Source organism: Peromyscus eremicus, chromosome 6 (assembly GCF_949786415.1).
Source record: "Peromyscus eremicus chromosome 6, PerEre_H2_v1, whole genome shotgun sequence".
NCBI lineage: Eukaryota > Metazoa > Chordata > Mammalia > Rodentia > Cricetidae > Peromyscus > Peromyscus eremicus.
Window position 1 is genome coordinate 85,153,034 of NC_081421.1, and position 18,903 is coordinate 85,171,936.

The window sequence follows — 18,903 nt, forward strand, 5'->3', positions numbered from 1 at the left end:
ATAATATTTAACATCACAAAAATAAAATAAAATGCTATTGGACCTATATGTCATGATTTTTGAAATTTACAATAAATTCTTTAATTTTTCTTACATCTTATATCTGTTTTAATTGGTTAGTGCCAATTAGTGTAATAAAATTAATAAAACACAGAATACATTGAAAATTTTGAAGGCATTTCAGTGGATAATGATGAAAAAAGGGTACAAGTAAATTAAGTAGTACCTTTAAAAAGTCATATACAAAATAGCACATATAAATAGGAACCTACTAGAAAATATTCAAACACATTTGTCACATCTTGTTTTTGTTACTTTTCACAAACTTCTCAGAATTTCTCAGACTATATTTTTATATGTACAATGCCTTTTATCTTTCCAAGTTACTCTATGATTTAACTTAACAAGTTTCTCTAATTGTTTCTTTTTTGCATACTCTCTAGCTCACTTCATTTTGATTTCTAATACCAAAATATCAATGCTTGGTCACTGATATGCTTCTCATAACATAGAGTGAAAGAATTAAAACATTTCTAAATTATATATATATATGTGTGTGTGTGTGTGTGTGTGTGTGTGTGTGTGTGTGTGTGTAGAATACATACATATTATTTTGTTAGATATATAATATTTCATGAGAAATTTGATATTGTGAAATCGATGGTGTCACCTAATAAAACTGCCCCAAACTGTCTACATAAACACATGCATATACAAATCAAATTTGAATTTCTTCCTCTCCCTTGATGTTCTACTTATCACATGAATATATATGTATGAACATGAATAAGTACTGATATAAACTGTAAATATACATGGGCTAGTATTTAGGAAATAACATATATGTTTACTAGGGATTATTAAATGCATTGGAATTGCAAAACAAATCTTTTATTTAGAACAAATATGGGGAGTTTTAAACATTATTAGCCAGATGAGTACAGTGGCACTAATACAAATGGAGTATATGTATATGTATATATATATATATATATATATATATATATATATATATATACATATTTGAAAAATAAATGTTACATCCTTATTGATGATTTCATTCATTCTTTCATTCATTCTCTTGACTTGATACTTTATGTAACATGTAAGCTAGAGAAATAATATATAGTCTTTTAGCATTTCAGAGCTATTCTCAAAGAAAGTAGACAATTTCTTAAGGAATTTTGGTTTGTTTTGGAAAACATACTGTGGAAATGTGGGGTAATAAGAAGAGGTCTCTGTGACAAGAAATGTTTACAACTACTTAAGGTTTGAATTGTAACTGTCTGCCAAGAAATAAAAAATATTCATGATGTATTTTTTCCTCTGTAAAAGGAACTGTTATGATTCAAACATAATGTGTCCTCTAAAGCCTCTACTTTTGTTGAAGGTTTCATATCCTTTTGATGACATTAGTGAGAGCAACTAGACCTTGAGCACTCCAAACACACGCAGAGAAGGGGCTCTTAAGAAGTGGACTCTAGACTGGCGGTGGTGGGATTTACATGCAATATAAAGGACAAATTGTACTAGAAGAGACTGAAGTTTATAGCAACACTCTGGCTGGAGGAAACTCACGGCCCGCTGTGACGGGGCACTTCTTTATTTCCAGCACTCAAGAAGCAAAGGATCTCTGTGTGTTGGAGGCCAGATTGGTCTACAAAGAAGGTTCCAGGACAGTCAGAGCTGTTACACAGAGAAACCTTGTAAAGAAAAAAAAAAAAAAAAAACGTGAAATCTATATCTATTATGTGGTGGCATGTGTGACAGAACGATGTCTCCCCCTTGCCCCTTACCCCTTCCTTGCCCCTTGCCACTTGCTGCAGGTAGGAAAGCTGACCCCAGGGTCATGAGAGTGGGAGAACTGGTACTCCCCTCACTAGATACAGCACTCGGGAGAGTGGGCCATGCATATCATTTGAGCAGCACAGTAGAACTGGCCCTGTTGATAGGGTGCAAGTGAGCTGGCCATGAGAATGTGAGACTGGGACCCTGGTTCTGTCCCTCGTCTGGCATGGGGTGGCATGGCATGGTGAGAGATACCCCCTCACTCCTTGCCACCTGTGGCAAGCAAGAGAGTTGGCCCTTTACCTCATTAGCTGCAGCACTCAGGAAAGTGGGCCCTGCATCTTGCCTGAGAAACACAGTAGAGCAGCCCTTAGTGGTGTGGGTGTAGGTGAAACAGCCATGAGGGATGGCATGAGAGCAAAGGAACTGATCTAGCCCCTTGCTGCCTGATGCATTGGGTGAGCTAGCAGGGCAGTGCTAGCGAGCTCACCCTGGCAGTGAGGATGAGGGAAAACTGGAGGGCTGACCAATACAGCCACCACCTATGCCCAGATTCAAAACTAAGAGTTGGCCCACCACAGCATCCTTCCCATCTGCGGGAGCACTTCAAAGGGGCTGGTCCTACAGATCCAAAGCTCCAGGGTCTCCACGACACAGGGCAATAACAGGATATCCAAGAGGAATCCAATGAGGCCTTGAAACCAGCCAATGACTCATTTCAATGAACACTTGCAAGTAAAGATGGGAATTGGTTTTTGTTTCAGTAAAACAGCCAAATAAGAACACGTGAGGATTTGACTTTATTTTGAAAGCTTCATTTTGTTTCTGTATGGAGAATGGAATATTGATGCGAATAATAAAAAGATGATCTACTTAGGTGTATGTTGCTGTGGATATGGCTCTCTATGCTGTGAATTTGTTGCTCTGATTGATTAATAAATAAAGTGCTGATTGGCCAGTAGTCAGGCAGGAAGTATAGGTGGGAGAAGCAGATAAGGAGAATTCTAGGAAGAGGAAGGCTGAGTCAGGAGTTGCCAGCAAGACACAGAGGAAGTGAGATGTGAAACAGAACTGAGAAAATGTACCAAGCCATGTGGCTAAACATAGATAAGAATTATGGGTTATTTTAAATGTAAGAGCTAGTCAGTGGTAGGCCTGAGCTAATGGCCAAGCAATTTTAATTAATATAAGCTTCTGAGTGATTATTTTATAAGTGGGCTGGGGGATTGTGGGAGCTTGGTGGGACTCAGAGAGAAGCTTTCCAGCTACACTATGTCTTACATTCCAGACAGAATAATCATCACAGATATTATTTATGTTTTTTTGCTATGGATATATGCTGAGATGTGGTAAAATACCAAAGGAAGACAGAAATGACTTCTTTCAGAATTTATTAATATTAATACTCTCATTAAATGGATTAGGAGAAAATTATTTTCTGAATACAATTAATATTTCATTAAATTATACACAAACTTATAGGCAATGTATATTGGTGCTAACTTATAGGCAATGTATATTGGTGCCGAATATCTTTAACATTTGGTTCATGACTATGCTCACGTAAAAGTAAATTAGGACAATTACATATTTGATAACTAGGATGTAAATAAACATCAACACTATTAAAATTAAAAGTTGTGAATGTAATGAATAGTAATACAGAATATAGGAGACTTAGCTCAGTGGTAGAACATTTGATGAACAAGCATAGGCCCTGGGTTAGGTTCTCAGCTCTGAAAATGAAAGGCAAAATTAATGTAGAATATAGGTAAATATTGTCATTCAAAGATATATGTAATAAATACAATTCATAAAACTTTAATATAAATATTTTGAGTATTTCTGTGTTTACACTCTTCAATACTGAGCTTGGGGTCTGCTCTTCCTAAATCAATTATAGTTCACTATGGGTTCCCAGGAAATACTGAACAGAACAGTGCTTGTTCATTTCATTAAATACCAAAGAAATTGAATCATTAAAGAAAAAATACACTGGCATTTTGCCACATTATTGATTATTATTATCAATAATAATATTATTGTTGCATTAGTTATTTGTTGTTTTTATTGTTATTTTGGAGTGTAGGAGTAACAGAAAAGGTTTTATAAATTATTTAACATGATGTGTATTTAACATGTCATCTTTCTTGCACTCTACATGTCAGGGAAGCTGGTTGGAGAGATAGTTCATCAGTCAAAAGTACCTGCTGATATTTCAAAGAACCTTAGCTCAGTTCCAGGCACCTGCCTGTAACTCTAACTTCATCTCCTACACCCTTTTTCTGTCTTCTGCAGGCACCAGAAGACATGTGGTGCACACGCGTGCACATGCCCCCCGCCCAAATCACACAAATCACTCACACACAAAATCACACACATGAGAGAGAGAGATACAGAGACAGAGACAGAGACAGAGAGGAGAGAGATTTGAAAAAGGAGAGTCAGGAAAGGTTTGTTATGCTCTGTCCCAGTTAGTGTTTTGACTTTTCACTGTTATAGGATGCACTGTTTACAACCTTACTATTCTCATTACTCCAGAGATTCAGTGTTGAAGTTACTGTGGTAAGGACAAATTAGGTTTTCTGGTAACTTCCCTAGCACCAGGTTGCTCTCTATCCCCATGATATCTTTATCGTGGTATCTCTTTCATTGCATTCCACCTCCTTCCCTGTTCCAGTTCAACCATCGCATTCCCTTATGCTCTCATCCCCTATCCTCTACCCTCTATTGCCCACCCCTCATCCCTAGTTTACTCATGGAGATCTCATGTATTTCCCCTTCCCAGGGCAGTCCATGTGTCCCTGTTTGGGTCTTCCCTGTTAGTTAGCTTCTTTGGAGTTGTGGGTTCTTGCCTGATTACCCTTTGCTTTATATCTAGCTTCCACTTATGAGTGATACATACCATGTTTGTCCTTCTGAGTCTGGGTTACCTCACTCAGGATGATATTTTCTAGTTCCATTCAATTGCCTGAAAATTTCATGATGTCATTGTTTTTCCTCTGCTGAGTAGCACTCCATTGTGTATATGTACCATATTTTCTTAATCCATTCTTTGGTTGAGGGGCATCTAGGTTGTTTCCAGGTTCTGGCTATTACAAATAATGCTTCAGTGAACATAGTTGAGCATGTGTCCTTGTGGTATGATTGAGTATTCCTTGGGTATATGCCCCAGAGTGGTATAGCTGGGTCTTGAGGTATCCAATTTTCTGAGAAACTACCATACTGATTTCCAAAGTGGCTGTACCAGTTTGTACTCCCACCAACAGTGGAGGAGTGTCCCCAAGGATGACCCCAGACTGGGCTACTAGCAATAGTGGAGAGGGTGGCTGAACTGAACTGGCTTGCTCCAGAGATCAGACAGGTTAATACCCTAACTGTCATCACAGAACTTTTCTCCAATGACTGGTGGAAGCAGATGCAGAGATCGCAGCCAATCTCTAGGCAGAGCTCCAGGAGTCCAGCCAAAGAGGGAGAAGAGGGATTCTATGAGCAAGTGCATCAGGATCATGATAGGGAAACCTGCAGAGATGACCAAACCAAACTAGTGCGAACTCATGAAAGTTGGATCAATGGCTGTGGAGCGTACATGGGACTGGACTAGGCCCTTTGCATGGTGAGACAGTTGTGTAGCTTGATCTGCTTGGGAGGCCCCCTGGCGGTAGGATCAGAATCCATCTCTGGTGCAGGAGCAGGGTTTGTGGAGCCTACTACCTATGATGGGACACCTCCTGTAGCCTTGAGGCAGGGGGGAGGGCTTGGACTTGCCTCTACTGAATGTGCCTCCACATGGGAGGCCTTGCCTTCTTGTGGGAGGGAGTGGGGGGTGGGTTGGGAGGGAAGGCTAGCAGGGCAGGAAGAGGTAAGAGAGGATCTTTGGTGTGTAAAATGAAGGAAAAAATACTTTAATTAAAAAAAATAATACCAAAAAAAGACAAGTTAGGTTTAACTCTATGACACATTCAATCAGAAGAGACACAATGGCATCTACCAATGATTAAGGAAATAAGGGACACTACTCTATTAATAAATAATCTCAAATTTTTGTAGGTATTTATTTTTTTGTTATCAATGATATACATTAAATGAGTTACTATTTTGCATTAGATTTGTGTCCAAGCTGAGTTGTATGAGATATTTTCATTGTTATTACATGCTTTCAGCAAGGAACTTAGACATTCCCAGTTGTATTTTATTATGAACAAAGGTGTTAATATGAGATTGGATGAAACATCCTCAGGGAGGCTTGCAGATTGCACACGATGATTCAAATCCATAGCTTACTTATTGCTTCTTATCTTAGAATACACATAAGATAATTAATTTCTCTATAATGGGTCTGATGAGTAAAATATGCAAGTATGATATATATATATATATGTATATGTATATAATCACCAAGCCTAACATTATTACCATCACTGCTTGCTTGATAGTTACAGAATCCTGAGATCAAACCATGCATCTGAATAATGATTACATTAGGTCCTTCCATCATGACATGGTCAGTGATTTTATTTATACCTTTTCAAATTTCTCTATCAGTCCAGAAAAACAGATCTGGAAAATAAAACTCAATTTCTAACAATGACAAATCAAAGCAAATAGATTTGTATTATATATTTCATATTCTGGTGTGGATTCTTAAAACTTCTTTTTCTAATAACAGTACAGATGTTCCTTGAAGCCAAGAATCATCTGCATTACTCATCTTGTATTTCAGAACCTAATCTCTTTGTGTTATTCCTTGACTCTCAGTCAGCCAGCTATGTAGAGTGTTTACATTTTTACTTTCAAATTTTCAAGTATCTAATGAAATTTCAGCAACCTGGCTTGAGATGATCTCAACCTGTAACTTTCTGTATTCTGCCACTTCCCATATTGCTCACCTTTAATCAATTTACATTTCAGAATGAATATTATTTCATGGAAAATCCTCCTTCAAGATTCACTGAATACAGTAAGACTCTTTCTTAAGGCTAGCATAACTTTTCACATGATTTTTCATTTCTTTTTCAATATAATTATGCATATAACAAATAATTCATGTATATTTCCACTTGAAATAAAGCCAAAATAACAGTTAATGTTTTGTTACATCCATTTCCATGTTTTCATGATCTACCACTGAGTATGAACATAATAAGAACTCAAATGTACTCATCTAATGAATAAAATAAATGAATGCTTGAATTTCAACCAAGTGAATAACTTATGGAGAATTAAAGAGTTTCATGAACAATGGATATAACATACTTCTAATCACACCTGCCCCTCACCCATGATTCTTCCTACAGCAGGGTAATAACTTGGGAGTTGAAAATTTCTATTCAAACATCATCCACCAAGGCATCAGCTCTGTTACTCTGCCTCATATAATTTTATCTAACACTAATCAACTAACAGATAATAGTTCATCCATAGAGAGTATACTAATCATTTAAATAATATTTTATATTCAGTATTGAGAACACATCATCAAACCATTTGAATATTTCTTGAATTTATTAGCGAATTTTTGTCATGGACACACACATACACACACACAAAGATTCGCTATAAGCAAATTGACAAAAGGGTCAACATATTCTTGGATACTGAAAAAAATATTTTCACATTCAAACATGATGCTTAAATTATAATGATGAGCTTGTCACAACACAGTGCAATTATGTTATGAATAGAAGGTTGATTTCATATTTTAATTTTAATGGAAATTAGATATTTTAATTCTGTTGAAATGTGTCTGGGCTTAATAACCATCAAATTCATGTTAAGATTGAATGACTTAGTCAATTATTTCCCCAAACTTACCTATTAAGAAAATTTTAAATCCATAAGAATAGTAATGGTATAACTCATGAATATTCAGTTTTTAAATTAATCATAAGTTAACTTCTATTTTTATTTTGTGTGGAGTCATTATTAGGTGATTTAGAAAAGCTGGTACATTACAAAATACTGAATTGCTAATAACTATTATATAGAATCATAAATAAAACACTAAAATAGCACAAATAAAACTTCAATTTTATAATTTTAGAGTCATAGATAAATGTTACTTATTTTTCTGTAATACAAAATACTCTATTATTTGAAACTAGAATACTACCTAGTAATTTGGATACATACTAAAGAGGTGATATCTTTAGCTAAGTTGATAATATTGTTCCCTTCCAAAATCTCTTAAGCTGGGCCTCTGTAGTCCAGACCTCTAATATATATTCCCATAGGCCAGCTGATCTAAATATTTCCTCAGTTGAGGATATGTTTCCACATGATTCTAGGTTACAGCAAATTAAAAAATATAAGCTAATCATAATAGTACACTGTGATGTGTATTCTCATCCTTGACTTCTGCCATAGTAGTTGTATTACTGTTCTGAAATAGAATATCTATCATTAAATAACCAGCACAAGAGTGTAAGATTTTACTGTGTCTTACTTCAGTGCTAACTCAGTTTTCAACATTTTCCTAACATTGCATTTGATGTTGGAGTCCTTCTGTTCACTTCCTTATATTCATTGCTTCAGATAACACCAAGGTCATTATGGTCGTATAGTAACTTGGTAGTCCAGAGTTAACCAGTTAGGGAAAGTTAAATCTCAATAATAGACCAAGAACTGTTCATGAGAACATTTACCAGTGTCTCACAATATTGAACGTAAAGGGAATTCTTTGAGGTAGAAGAATATTGAGATTTAGTCAGACTTACTTCCCAACTTGTATTTAACTAATATCTCACCAAACTATCATGAATAGGTATAGTTATGACTTTTCCAAAGGCCAATGTGATCCACATCTCATCCAATTAAAGTACGGCATCATGCTGGAAAGGCAATTTGCAACATAGGTAGAACAACTAGAAGTCAAAATATTTCTTGTTATTTTTCACTAATTGATATTTTTCAAAAATCATTTGCTAGCTCAGTAACTACAATCTAGGTAACAGATATGTAAATTTGTTCAAGGAATAACACTACTTCTTATAAAGCATCTGGAATGTATGTAACCAACCAGTTAACCTCAGAGGAATACAGTGCTATTTTCAGAAGTCTATCTGATTTAGCAAAAGACAAATAAACAAAATTGATATAAATATCAATTTAAACCTTCAGGCAAAAAGGAATTCCAGTTCTGATGGGAATGTTGTGCAGGGGGATGAGAATGGACCTTTTTGCATTCTTCTACATGCAGGCATCCAGTTTTACCAGAACCATTTGCAGATCATAGGACAAAGCCAGCCACTATATCAAGCATAGGGGTCAGACAGAGGTAGCACATGCCTTTAATTCAAGCATTCATCTGGATTCATCAGGCAGAGATTCATCTGGATCTCTGTGAGTTCAAAGCCACACTGGAGAGCCAGGCGTGGTGGCACACATCTTTAATCCCAGGACTAGGAAGGAAGAAAGATGGCAGAGCACAGAAAGGTTTATAAGTCATGAATAAACAGAATGTCTCTCTCTTGAGGCTGAGAATTTCGTAGAGGTAAGAACATAGCTGGCTTGTTCTGTTTCGCTGATCAGCTTTCACCCCAATATCTGGCTCTGGGATTTTTATTATAAGACCTTTTAAGATTCATGTTACAATAACCCATTCTTGGCACTGGAGCTTGCACTTGATGGCATATGGTTTTTTCTTAATTCTTACACAGTCTTTCACAATAGCAGTTACTTTGCCCTAAAAACTTTGTCTTTCCTATTCACAACTTTTGTTGGGTTCAAACTCCTTTCCTTGCCCAACTGCTCATTTTATCACACTTTTGTGCTCTACTCTGTAATGTTTTACTGTCAATCTGAGTGAATGAGTTTGCAGAGACTCATGCCATGGAATTTCCCCCTCTAAATAAATACAGTCTCACTAAAATTTATAGGACATGAGCAGGTTCTTGTCAAAATACTGCATGAATGATTTCAACCCCAGTTCCCATTAAAATCATTGTCCCTGTCTAAAATATCTTGAACAAAACTTCATAACAGTGTATCTGCCATCTGGTCTTCTCTGCTCCCACCAGAATGTCCCATTAAGTTTTGGTAGCAGAATTGTAGGACTTCTTTAGTCCTATGTTCCAAAGTGTCCTGCAGTTTTCCAGATATCTACCAATGATAGGTTTACTAGAGCAATGACTCAACTTCTTAGTGTCAGTTATCTCTATTAGTTGATAGTTTTCATTGCTGTAACAAAATACCTGACCAAAAAACAAAGAAACAAACAAAAAGAAACTTAAAGGAAAGAGAGTTTGTTTTGCTCTGATTTGAGGGTACAATCCAGGTAGACACCCAGGTTTGAGAGTACAATAATAGGAAAGTCAGGCTGCACCATTGCAGCAGGAGTATGCCATTAAGACTACTGATTTCTTCCAATCTTCACAAAAGAAACAGATTTTCCAGAAATGAGAATCAGAAATAAACCAACTGTTCATCAAATACCCACTTCTTCAGTTCTGAGTTCTCCTCAAAACAGGGCCTCCAGTCAAAACCAAGTGTTCACACATATCATCAACCAGGGAGAGCTACAACTTATTTCCTACCCTTAGTAGATACGGACACCAAGACATAGAATAGAACCAGAGGATATTTTAAACTATCTGCATGATCACCTTGGTTATGTGGTTACTAGTGGGGGAGGACATAGATGAGAATTTGTAGATAACATCCTGGAAGCACACACAAATGAGTGTACATGAATTTGAATGTGTTTGAATGATGTATTTACAACTAAAAAGGAAAATAACTCAATAGGATTTTTAGTCTTCTTTCAATTGCATCATTTTAAAGCATATTTCATAAATAGGTACTTTTAATAATGTTATTTTGAAAATTCTGATAATAGGACAAAGAAACTTGTACTTCATGTGTAATTTATGCCTAGAAATTATATGAAAAGACTTAAAGCAGACAAGAGACTCATATTTGGAAGCTGTTAATTTAAAGAATATTCAGAAAATTCAACTGATATTTTGATGTCATCACTTGAAAATCCAACCAAAAAGGAATAACAGTGGTTTTTCTCTTTCAGACAACTCTTACTGTAAATAGAACTAAAATATCAGAGGAGCAAACAGAATAGATAATTTTAACCAGGCATCTTTGGGAAAAGATTAATGCAGAAGTATTCTGTTAATGTTAATTGAGGTATAATTTAGAAAGCATTCTTGTGTTACATCATCCATCAATGGCTTGAAAAACAGAAAATATATAAGTAATTAAAAACACATTTGTTATTTTATGTGAACTGCTGTTGCATTACGTTGAAGACTTGCTAAAAAGAGAGGAGTTAATTTTCAAAATTCAGCATATCTTCTGAGAGTACAGAAGTACTAAAAAAAAAAGTCAGAGTAGTTATTTTGCAATCTAAGGCCAATCCATTCTTTCTCTAATATGTCCTAATAAAGGAACAAACCTTTGTGCCTAACTTTCATTTCACCATATTTCTATTGAATGGTTTCATAAAGGCTGTCGTATTTAATTATCACAGAAAATATTAAAGACAGAAAATGAGGTTGAATTTTGAAAGACTGAATGGATGCTCAAGAAGGTTTATTCTATGCCCCTCAGCTGGTGATAAACTTGGAGGGTTCTAATTTTCATGTCATATTCTGTATGAGTAACAGGCAGTAAGTTAATTAAATATTTAAGGTTTTTGTGTGTATACCTACAAATGTGTCACTGCTGTTCCTAGAATCTAATATTGAGGCCTATTACCCCACATTACCTCTTATCTTGACTAGTCCATTCCCCAAATTTCTAACAGCTTTTAAATAACTTATTTATTTTCTATTGTATATTTGAATTATTTCTCTTCTTTCTTCATCATATTTCTTCTTACCAGCTAGGAAACTCAGTGGTATTTGTAATTTATGTAAAACCATAATCAAATAATAAAATTGTAAACATAAATACAAAATAAACTACAAAAAATGAAAATAAATATATTTCTTTCTTCCTTTTTTAAAATTGAAAATAGAAGTCTCTCATACAATAAATCCAAACTACAGTTTTTCCACCCTCTACTCCTTCCAGCCTCCTCCATCTCTTTCTCCTGCAGATCCACTCCCCCTCCATTTCCTCTTCAGAAAAGAGCAGGCCATGAAGAGATTGCATTCGAATAGGACAAAACAAAACACAACAAGACAAGGCAAAGGCACTCATATAGAGGCTGGACAATGCAATCCAACAGAATTAAAATAATCTCAAGAGCAGGCAAAGGAGTCAGAGAAACACTCACTCCCACCCTGTGGAGTAGTACACCACCACCAAGCTAACAGCCATAACACATACACAGAGGACCTGGTACAGACCCACGCAAGTCCTGCTTGACGGTTTAGTTTCTTTGAGCTCATGTAAGCACTGCTTAGTTGATTTGGTGGGCCAGCTTCTCCTGGTGTCCTCCATCCCTCTGACTCCTATAATCTTTGGAAAGAGAAACCTGGACACCAACCCAGCCACAAAGCCCTCCCCACACAAACTGTTCTGCCTGCAGAAGGTGCTGGGGCAGTAATGGCACAAACATGTGGAAGTGACCAACCAATATAAGCATATATTTGACTCAAATATAATCATATATATTTGATTCTGCTATACTCATACAATGGTGCCTTGTCCAGTCGTCATCGGAGAAGTTTCCTCCGGCATCAGATGGGAACCAGTGCATAGACCCACAACTAGATGTTGTGCAGAGAGAGTGTCTAAATTGGAGGTCTCCATTGAGTCCCTCCCCTTGGAGGTTGGAGAACCCAGCAGAAGAGGGGATGGAAAGATTGCAGAAATAACAAATTCCTTAATCATGAACTCCTCCAGCTAATCATTGATCCCCTGGTCATTCAGTTTTTCTTCCATGTCAATAACTATCTATTTACTATTTATTTAACAATCTCTATTTACTTCATCACTTTTATGTGCTATACAAATTTGGGGATTCTTGTTAAAACCTTAAAGTTATGGTCTTAACTTTATGGACATAACAAAATTCATGATGGGCAACATGGTGGGATTTACATATATAAAATGTATTTACAATACATGAAAAGGGACAAAGTGTAATAGAAGAATATGAAGTTTACAGCAACTCTCTGGCTGAGGAAATTTATTATGGCAGGGCATGGTGGTACATGCTTTAATCCCTGCACTTGGGAGACAGAGGCAGGAGGATCTCTGTGAGTTCAGATCCAGGCAGATCTACAAAGAGAGTTCCAGGACAGCCAAAACTATTACACAGAGAAACTCTACCTTGAAAAAAAAAAGCTATGATTAAAATAAAGTTATATCTTTGATATAAATTGATCTCTTAATTCTACATGACTCAATATAAAATATTCAATCCACTGACTATTTAGGTTTTATAACTTGAAGAACTATCTGCTACTGATTGTCTTCCCTGATTGTTGTTCCTTTTCCCGGTTAGTGAACATTATTTCTTAGCACATCTCCACTGAGGAATATTTATAAATATTTATTAATCCTCATCTATTCATAAGCTGTCATACTATTGAAGTATCAATACTGTATATTAGAATTTTAAAAATACTTAAGAAAGTGTGTGGATTTATGGATTTGGATTTTTGGGGAAATGGGGAGGATCTGGGAGGAACTGGGGGAGGCAGAACCACAACCAGAATATATTGTGGAAAAGAAAATCCATTTTCAATAAATAAATATGTAAAATTAAAATTATTTGAAATCATTGTCCAAAAAATGAATAATAGCACATACAAATAAAGGTATTAATAAAAATCAAATTTATATATACCAAACTATAGCTTAAAAACACTTCTCATTGAAATTTTATGTAATTTTTTTTCCAAGACATAGTTTGCTTGCATCCTGCTATTTTGGGAACTTCAACATGATATATTTAGCAGATATAATTTCCTTAGGTACTTTCTTGACTTATGAAAATAAGACCATATATCCCACCGAGTCAATCAAAATGGAATTGTGTTTGGTAAAATAGATCTGTATATCTTTTCTATTTTCAACCTCTAGGTGTTTTTTTTGTTTTGTTTTGTTTTGATTGAACTGCAAATTAAAAAAAAAAAAAAAGAAAGAAAGAAATTGGAGCATGCTATAAAGCACTTAGTCCACAAAACCTATTCTGACTTTTGTATTCCAGCACCTTGCTGCAACACTGTTGTTGGGTGGCAGTCTGATTGATGGCTGCATGATAGACCTCACAATGCCCAGAGCAGTGGGTCATATAACTTAGATAAAGACAAATTTAAGAATCTGGTTACATCTCTGACCTTCACTGCTAATGAATCCTGTAGGCTCATTAACTACAACTGGAGCATTTTAAAATTAATTGCTTTTAATTTAATGAAGTGTTTTTTTTTTCTTGCTTAGAACAATGGTAAACATCTTAACAAACTTGTTAAGTATTGTTTATTACAGACATGCTATGACCTTGAAGAGGTTTTGTTTTCCCTTTTTATTTTTAAACTCAATGTCACAAATACTATAGACTGGAAGTGTAAGGTTTTATTTTAAGTTGATAGTAATCTTTTATATGTTAAGAGTCATGTTATATTTTCAATTATCTATAATTCAATCATATACTAAAGTCACTTCAAAAATTCTTTTGCTAAGATTCATGGCTTTATTTTTGTTTATCATATTTAGCCATGTTTTTGCCGTATTTCTTTGGGCAAAAACAACTACCTTAATACTAGTGCGTCTAAAGACTATTGAATTGTAATATATGAATTTGTACTCTTGAGAATGTGAATTTCTTTGACACAGAAGGTCAAAGCATGAAATAATTTACTGGAGAAAAACAGTAAATTTTTAACGCTTATTTTTAAAAAAAATTTTGACCTGTGAATTTTTTTATTTTTAATTGTATCAACTATTTTGTATACCTTCAAATATAAAAATATAGTAGGAATAAGCATATAAGTAAAAGTTGTTTGTGGTAGGAACACAATATATGTCCTTTGCATGTATGCCTGGTAGTTATATAATTGTTCTACTCACAATGTTCTCAGGAACCTCCATTGTGACTTCCATAATGGCTCTACTAATTTGTTCACTAACTGGTAGTGAATACTGCTCCCCTTTCTGTCATCCTTTCTGAGGTTTGTTGTTAGAGTTCTTCACAGTTGCTGTCCTGTTTTTTTTTTTTTTTCCTCTATCATCTAGACACAGGCCAGAGTTATTTGGAAGAGAAACCTGAATTTAGAAACTGATTCCATCAGATTGCCTTTAGGCAAGTCTGTAGGCTATTTTCTTGACTAATGACTGATGTACAAAGGCCCAATCTATTGTGAGTATTGCTATCTCTGGGTAGGTGGCCTACAGTATATAACAGAGCAAAGGAGAAGCAAGATAGTAAGCAGAACTGCTCCATGGCATATGCCTCACTTCCTGCCTCTAGATTCCTCCATTGTGTTCCTGCCCTGGCTTTTTCTCTTATTTTTTCTTATTTTGTAAATTTGGAATACATTCTGATTAAACTATGAAATATAGCTCATACAGATTTCCCCTCATTTTCTGTGTTTTACTGATATTTTCCTATACAGAAACTTAGATGTCATGTAATCTCATGTGTAGATTAGGAGGGCTAAAAAGTGACAAAATGTGAGACTTCACAAAGGACTGCAGTTTGTGGCTTGATTCCACCTTGACTCAAGATCAGATAGTTCAAGCTTCTCTTTTCTCTTTAAGGCTGGATAACAGCCTTAAACTATGCCAAAGGCATAGTTATGAGGTGTCTTGAGAATTTACACTTGTTTCTATCTTGAACCATGATGTCCTTGAGACGGGAGGAGGTCTTTTTTTTTTTTTTTTTTTGCCTCCTCTGCTTTGGGTATAAAAAGGCTCTTTTTAGCCTGGCGATCGTGGTGCATTTAATCCCAGCACTGGGGAGGCACAGCCAGGCAGATCTCTGTGAGTTCAAGGCCAGCCTGGTCTACAGAGCGAGAAGCAGGACAGGCACCAAAACTACACACAGAAACCCTGTCTCAAAAAACAAACAACAAAAAAAGGCCCTGAAAAAATAAATTTAGGCCAACTGTGGTATTAACACAGACCCCTTCTGATGTTGTTCTGTCTCTGTCTATTTTTTTTATGTCATCTGCGTCTCTATTTTTCATATCTATTATTTCTTAATCCTCATTCCTCCATTCAAGATTGTTCTATAGTGGGGCAGGACCCAGCAAAAAAGTAATGGCAATATTAGATGATGAAGAAGAGAATTGTGCAAAAGGACACATGAGATACGAAGGAGGAAAAAATATGAAGAAGGTGCTACAAGAGGAGAAACAGTGGTATCAAAAAAGTGGGGAAGGTGAGGGGACAGGTGCACCACAAAAATAAACCTTTCACACGTGTAATAATGGTATATAGTATGTTATATGTTGCTCTTTAAAAAAATAAAGTATTTAGAAGTATTTTATGTAGGCCTGGAAAGATGGCTCAGTAGGTTAAGATGCTTGTCAATAATCATGAATATGTGATTTGCATACCCACACTTGGTATCCACAGAGAAGAGAGTCAACTCATACTAGCTGCTTTCTGACTTCCACAAGCATGACTTACTGCATGCACATGCACATGCACACAAACCTTTAAATGCATGCGCACACACACAGTAAAAATTTAAAGTAATAAAAATTTAATATATAAATTTAATTTAATGTTTGTTCAGTCAGAGTTCATGCTGTCAACACAAAAACACATTTCTCACATCAAAAGAATTTGTGGGTTTATTCTGAAGCCAAATATGATCAAGTATGGCCTAGACATTACAAAATTATTGTACCTAAACATTCCAAAGAGAATGTGTATATTGACACGAAAGTGGCCATATCAAGGACACCAGTGCCTCACACCCAAGGGAAATTCCAGGTTTTAAATTTGAAATTTCCAATTTCAAAAAGTGGCAAAGCCTTTCTCTGGTAGAAGCATGGAGCATTACAATTAATTTACCTTTAGATAAAAACCAAAGTATAGAGAAACTATTAACTATATCTTTCTCATCCTTGATGACTGTACCCTGAGTATGCTCCCATACAGAGAACACACTGAGATTAACTGGGCAGTCTCCTCCTTCTTAGTGCTGCATATAATAAAAGTCGTGGTTTTCTGAGTTGTTGTTGGTCCAGCTCCATCAGAGAATGGCCCAAAAGACCCCAGCTTTTCTGTATGTGTATCTGTCATTTCTTCATTCACCCATTGTCCCAGTCAGGTGACTCCCTAAAGCCGTGCAGGTCACAGAGCTGTGATCAAATAAGTAACACTTCTATGATGTTTTATAGCAAAACAAACACATTTCTAAATATTTGGTGGAAAAATCAAGTAGGCAGAAAATTTCTGTTGTAGGGTTCAGATGCTATCTGTTGACATTCTTAGTTTTTGTATTGGTGGAAACTAGATTTTTTTCTCTAAAACACATTGTAAACATTTTAAGAGTCACAAGGATGTAAGGTCAGATGTCAGACTTAAATGCAGACAATGAATGACTTTCAAAGGGACAATCAGAGCTAAAGGTAATTTGACTCTACTCTTTAGCACTGTAATCTCTATAATCATGAATTCAGTCATTTGGCCTTGTAGATTCTTTAACACAAGTGCAGATCTCTCCTTTTATTGCTTTATTTATATGTGTGGGAGCATGTCATGTCGTTCACTATGACTTAGAACTATATTGATAACTTGTTCTATTGTTCTGTTACTACTACCTTATGCGGCTTAGCAATTATGTTGGAATATCTTACTTCCTTTTCAGTTACATACTCTTTTTTGTAAGTCGTATTATATGAACTTTGAGTTCTTTATCTTTTTATAGAAATAATCACAAACCATAATAAAGACAAATTTAAAGAACGATGAAATAAAAAAGATTAAAATGCTTACTCATCAGGTTAACACAGGGAAGATCTTCACTAGAATTTTTATTAAGTTTACATATTGGTATATATGTATGTATGAATTAAATTATTAAAACAATTTACTGAAAAAATAAATCATATATTATAAACCCATTCAAATAAAGTATGTAATGAGTGTTATTTGTACCAGAAACCCTATAGTGAATGTAAATATTATCATAGAAAACATTCATTTAAAACTGGCCTTCGATTAAAGAAAACTATTTATGAATGAAGTAGATCACATAATTTTATTTTTAAATTAACCATCAGTATAAATACAAGTTTGGCTCAGCTACATTATTTGCATCTGAAACATATATCCAATGTGTGCTAGTTTACAGACTAATTAAGATCAAAGTCTCCTGCCCTCTCTTAGCTAGTTAAGTATATGAAATTCTGTTTCATATTCAGTCTTTTGTATCTGCTTTTCTTATGTCAGAAATAATACTGCCATTTATCATCCCAATGGGTCTTCTTTTGTTTATTCTAAATGAATTAAAGTATGAATTCTGACTATCTTAATGAAAAAGTTATCTCATTAATCATTGTCTACGATGATACATTTGTCTTCATATTAATATTCATCATTTTCTGAAAGTAACTTCTTCAGTTGTTCATAAACTTCTGCTAATATATTTAATCTTGGATCTCTGGAACTTTGTCTACTTTGTATTTTGTTCCCAGATTATATCCTTTATTTCCTTTTTTTTTTTTTTTTTTGGTTTTTTAGACAAGGTTTCTTTGTGTAGCTTTTTTGATTTTCCTATAATTCACTGTGTAGCCCAGGTGGGCCTCAAACTCACAGAGATCTGCCTGTCTCTGCCTTCAGAGTGATGGTATTAAAGGCATGGGCCACCACGGCCCGGCCCCAGATTATTTCCTATATAAAATAACATTAATAAATGAAAATTTGCCATAAGTGTATTGTGGGGAGAGAAAAGACTAGGAAAAGAGGAGAAAAGAAATAAGATTTAGGGAGAAAAGAGAAGAGGAGATGAGAGGAAGAAGAGAAAAAGAGGGAAAAGTGATTGAAGGAAAATAAAAGAATGATAGATTTTGCTAAATTTTGTCCTCTACTGTTAGGTGCTAATAAACAACATTCTTGCACATTTGGTGTAGTAGTCTTACTGAGATTAACTCATCCCATATCTAATAAAAATATCTGATGAAGAGAAGATATCTGTAGATAATGCTAGTATTTGGTTTTGTAAATTCTGAAACACCTAAACCAACATTTGTCTTA